Below are 6061 nucleotides of genomic sequence, written 5' to 3'. Positions count from 1 at the left end.
AATGTTGGAAACTGCCTAGGAATCATGTGTGGTATATAAATATTTAAAATAAATTACTGTGCTAGAGTTGAAATCGTGGGGAAATTAAGGCTTTTTCTAGATAATGATACATTTCTGGAAACCTGTCAATCCCTCTGCCTAAATGCATACATGAAATATTTTGAAACTAGAAACCGTAATGTAAGCTGGTCGCTGAACTTCGTCCCTGCTGGCCTCTCTCACTCCCTGGATAGATTACTCTGTCACCCACCGCCGTTTGAGAAGTTACGTAAGGTGGCGACTTATGGAATGAGACCTCTTTAAATGTCCATGGTGACTGCTAGGAGGGAGACCCGTGCAGGCTTCAGCCACTCTTGCATGGCTGCTTCCACTGGATGGGGGTTACCTCACAGACGCGTCTTTAAACCCTGGCGTACAACAGCAAACCCGGTCTTCTCGTCATTTCAATCATCTCCTGGTTCAGTTCGTTTGTGGAGGCGCTGCACGAGGGTCCTGCATTGGTAAGTTATCCCACACCATCCCTACCCAGCAGAACAATCCCAACATCACCTACAAGCCCTGTTGGCTTCAATTTATTTTCTTTCAAATTTCAAACCAACAATCTTCTATTTTGATATGCAATATTGTCCAAACGCCCTAGTACTGTGTTTGCTGCCTGCCACTGATGTACCACACACAGGAAATACCTCACATTAAAGAGAAAGGCTATCCTTTCCTCCTCCTCCTAAGGGTGAACTGTGTTCTGTTTCAGTCTCATTGGCAGACCTTCCTGAATGCAGAGCCATTAATATGAGTTACAGGGCATAGGTGACGACGGCTTTGCATGGTTTCCTGCCAGCAAAGATCGTACAGGTTGGGTAGAAAAGGTAAATAAAAGGTCAGTTATTTACCCTTTCAAATGATATTACAATGAGAGGGGTGGTCCATGCAACCAGCAGCTTTAAAACAAGGTGTAGAAAGTACTTTTTGCAGGCAGTGCACAATCAAGCTGAGGAGTCTGTTGCCTGAGGCTGTGATCATCTGGTATAGCAGGGTGGAAGAGGTCTGGACAAGTTCCTGGAGGAAAAGTCCATAAACCATTATTAGTCAGACAGATCTGCGCAAACCACTGCTTGTTCCTGAGCGCGAGTAGCAAGAAATAGCTCTACTTTTTGGTCTGATGTAGCACGGCCTTTCCTCTGTTCTGCTGGGGTTTGCTCAAGGTCACCCAGTCCGCAGCAGGTAAGGGAAATCGATGCACGGTCTCTGCTCTCACCAGAAACTGCAGCAGGCACCCGGCTCATGGAAAGACAAGAGTTCGGCTTTAGAGAACATACTTTAATTTTCCTTCCGATGCAAGCGGCGGTCGGGGGCAGGGCCTCTGCGGAGAGCGAGCAGCACTGGCAAGGCAGCAGACTGTACAGTTAATCTCCGATGGGCAAGAGGACTGCCCACTAACTATACAAACTACTACCTCAGCCAGTGAACTGTTCAGCCAAGTCAGGGTCACAGGCAGGCTCCTTCCAGAGGGGGCCCATCAGCTACATCAGTTTGTACAGAAAGCACCCTCCGACCGCAGGCAACCTTATCACAGACACTTTATCGACATTAAAGGCATGGGTGGAAAAAATGGCCACTCCCTCACCATCCCAGCAAACCTTCCAAAACGTTGGATGACATTCCACAGGAGCATTTTAATCCCTTTCCAGATCGAAAACAGAACGAGACTCCATGGTACCTGGTTATGTGGAAAAGAGTGAGAGGCTCTCGAGGCTTTTAAGTTTAGTTCATGACTCACATGAAACAACTCCCGTGAGGTCTCCCGGGATCCCGCCCAGCTGCTCATCCTGGCCTTTGTGGCATTCTGGGGCTGTATTTTTTTTTTTCCTTAGGACCGTTTTGCAGGTAAGTCTTGCCCTGGGGCAAACATAATAGAATAATAACTATTCCCCACTGGCACGTGACACATCATAACAGGTTACAGAGATGGGCAGGCGTTTCTCTGGAAGCCAAGCTGGTTCGGTCCTATCGCCATCCTATCATTTAATGGATAAACAAAATAATAAAAAAACATTGCACCACTCCCCCAGTGCTGCAAAACCCAGCGAGCAAATTTAAGTCCGAATTGTCATGGGCGCCTGCCAGTCGGAGTTGTTGGCACCAGGGTTTGAGGATTTGCCTTGAGATGGGGGGAAAGGTGCAGGGACAGTTAGGGTACAGCCAAATGGTTCTTCTTTATGGTTTTCCGCCGGAGTACTTGGGACGGGGGCATGCACGTTGGGGCTGCTTTATGAAAGCCATGAAGCAGGTGTTGTGAATGCCATTCCTAGGTGTAGGGGAACGGCAGAACGACAACTGAATGCACAGAAATGCAGCTGAACCCCAAAACGGACAACGAAACGGAAGGGCTAAATGGCAGCAATGCTGTGCGATGGCCACTTTGCATACCAAAAGCACTAGTTGTACGTGCTATTTGCAAAAGTCAGCCCCAATTCCCAGTTTAGTGTGCAAAATTACATTTCAGGTATAGTTTTATGCACACAGAATTTAAATAGTGAACATCACTGTGCAAAATTAGGCAAAACAGCTTTATGCCAGCCTTTGTAAAACTACACCAGAAAATAACGCTTTTAAACTACACCTGAGATGGAGTTCGTTTTTGCAAAAAATGTTCCTAGTAAAACTGCACATGACACTTTGCTACTGGACGCGTTTACATGGAAGTCCCAATAGCAAAACAGCAAATGCACAAAAACCCTCGGTAGTGAGCGCCCTTCTTCACAGCCTGCTGGGGGAATGCAATCCGTACACTGACACAACTTCGGAAAGAGCGGGGGCTCCCTCTATTAAACACCCTATCCCCCCCTTAAAGTAAAATCTGTGCTGGTATTTGTACAGCAGCCGAAGGCTACTCCAACCTCTCTCCGGCTCCTAGGGCGAGTTCTACTTCATTATAACGCCACCCCTTACATAGAGCATTCTTCGGCCTTAGCTTAGAAACAATTCTTTTTAAAGATTGCACTCGGGAAGGATACTGACGAATAGTTTTCAACTCATCACGAACCTTTAAGACACCACACTAACAAAATATATTACTGGGAAAAAAAATCAGCAGAGATAATTAAGATAAAGTGTTTTTACCGTGGCTTTATAATTTATTTTAGCTTCCCCCTCCCTCTCTGTTTATACTGAAGGACATCCACATCAACCAATTCCAGGTCTTAAACCCATTCAAATCTAGGATCTCAGCCAATTATTAGCAAAGCAGGGCGGGCTACTTCCAGGCTAGGTGGCTTCAAGCCAAGCCACGCTAGCAGTCACGGAAAAAAAAGAAAAAAAAAAGGTTTCTATTAAAGAGCCAGGACCTGGAGAGAAAACAAGTTAACAAACGGTTCAGAACAAGCGAAAAGCTACAGAACAGAGGACAGGCTTCCATGCGGGCAATGGTCTCTGCTACCCAGCGGTGACCATCCTAGTGCCCCCCTTTCCCCCAGATCCTCCCGACCTCCAGCAGAAAATGCAGGTGCAGCTTAGTGCATGCAGCGTTACAACAGCGCAGCTCCTCCAAAGCGGCCGCACCCGCGCGGTGTTTCTACACTCGCCGCCTAAGCACGCGGGCGCTGCGCCTTCAGTCCCGCACAAGGGCACCGTCCGCTCCTCTCCTGCACCCGTGGGAAGAAGAAAGCCCGGAGTGGGGGTGGGGGGAAGGCAGAGGAGGAAGCGCTATGGTGGCCCTGAAGATTCATTCCCCAGCAGCCTGAATCTCAAAACTACTTTGCTTTTCCATTTTTGTTAAGGATAACTTTTGAAGCAGGTATCTTAATAGTGTGCATGGTTTTTACCTAAACTTTTGCAAAAAAACCCTCATTAAATACACCATAGAAACATAGAAATGACGGCAGAAGAAGACCAAACGGCCCATCCAGTCTGCCCAGCAAGCTTTTGCACTTTTTTTTTCTCTCACATACTTATCTGTTTCTCTTGGCTCTTAGTAACCTTTTTTTTTATTCTATTTCCCTTCCATCCCCACCATTAATGTAGAGAGCAGTGTTGGAACTGCATCTAAGTGAAATACCTTAATTTTGTTAGGGGTATTAACCACCGCAATAAGCAAGCTACACCCATGCTTATCTGTTTATTCAGACTGTGTAATTCAGTCCTTGTTGATTGTTGCCTGAATATACATCAACCTTTCTTCATTCTCCCCTGTCATTGAAGCAGAGAGCCATGCTGGCTATGTATTGAAAGTGAAGTATCAGTCTTGCTCCCCTGCCGTTGAAGCAGAGGGCTGTGCTGGCTTTGCATTGAAGTGAAATATCAGACTTGCTCCCCTGCCGTTGAAGCAGAGAGCTATGCTGGATGTGCTGAATTGTCAAAATTTCCTCCCCTGCCGTTGAAGCAGAGAGCTATGCTGGATATGTGTGAAGTGTTAGACTTCCTCCCCTGCCGTTGAAGCAGAGAGTTATTTATTTATTTATTTATTTATTTTTAATTTTTATATACCGAAGTTCTAGTAGGGACTACAAATCACTCCGGTTTACATAAAACGAAGAACTGCTCAACAGATAGCAGAGCTTTACATGGAACCGTATAACATATGGAACAGTATAACTGGTTGACAATTTAACATAGTGCTAAATAAAGTGATAATATTTATGTGATAATTAAGTGATAATAGTTATGCTGGATTTGCATTGAAAGTGAAGTATCAGGTATTTTTTGGTTTGGGGTAGTAACCGCCGTAACAAGCCAGCTACTCCCCTGCTTTTATGTGGTTGCAAATTCTTTTTTCCACATTTCCTCTTGCCGTTGAAGCATAGATCAATGTTGGAGTCGCAATAAGGATATTCATCTCCAGGTAGTAGCCATCATTCCCTCAAGCCACCCCCATGCCTCTTCTCTTCATTCACATCCTCTAGACTTTATGGATCCACAGTATTTATCCCACGCCCCTTTGAAATCCTTCACAGTTCTGGTCTTCACCACTTCCTCTGGAAGGGCGTTCCAGGCATCCACCACCCTCTCCGTGAAGAAATACTTCCTGACACTGGTTCTGAGTCTTCCTCCCTGGAGTTTTAAATCGTGACCCCTGGTTCTTCTGATTTTTTTGCAATGGAAAAGGTTTGTCGTTGTCTTTGGATCATTAAAACTTTTCAAGTATCTGAAAGTCTGTATCATATCACCTCTGCTCCTCCTTTCCTCCAGGGTGTACATATTTAGATTCTTCAATCTCTCCTCATAAGTCATTCGATGAAGACCCTCCACTTTTTTGGTCACCCTTCTCTGGACCGCCTCCATCCTGTCTCTGTCCCTTCGGAGATATGGTCTCCAGAACTGAACACAATACTCCAGGTGAGGTCTCACCAAGGACCTGTACAAGGGGATAATCACTTCCCTTTTCTTACTCGTTATTCCTCTCTCTATGCAGCCCAGCATTCTTCTGGCTTTAGCTATCGCCTTGTCACATTGTTTTGCCGACTTCAGATCATTAGACACTATCACCATTGAGGTGTACTTAAAATAGCAATTCTCAAAGGCATTTCCGCAGGTAACAGAACAGGATGGCAGATAAGGCCTGTGCCACCCGTCCAGTCTGCAGATGTTTACCCATGCAAAAAAAAAAACAAACTTGTAAAAACTGCCCAGCCCCAGGGCATTTCTCAACGATGGAAATATTAACTTCAGCCAGAGGTGGAGTAACGTCCCTGGCGCTAGCATTAATCTATGGGTGGAAGCTGAGGGTCCGGCACTGGGATTTCTTTGTACACAGAATCATATTTATGTCCATAAAAGATGATTTCTGTGCATAAATTCTGCTTTTCTGTGCGCTAAGCTTTTTCTTTGCACATATGTGCACAGTATTTCCTCCTCTCGCATTAGCATACCATTACCTTACTGCAAGGAGAGCTCAAAAGGAAAGCTTTTAGTGTGCTCGTTGAGACTTTGCATGCTGGATTTCAGTGCCCAGTTTTACTGCTCAGTTTATGGCACCAGCGCCAGTGAGCAGGCTCCCATCTGACAAGCACTATTTGCCCTTTTACCTGGTGACGAGGCCTTGGTGCAGTTCTCTGCCCTTTGGAAG

This window comes from Rhinatrema bivittatum, chromosome 12 (genome assembly GCF_901001135.1).
Source record: "Rhinatrema bivittatum chromosome 12, aRhiBiv1.1, whole genome shotgun sequence".
Lineage (NCBI taxonomy): Eukaryota > Metazoa > Chordata > Amphibia > Gymnophiona > Rhinatrematidae > Rhinatrema > Rhinatrema bivittatum.
The sequence above is the reverse complement of the archived record's forward strand: the minus strand, read 5'-3'. Positions refer to the sequence as shown.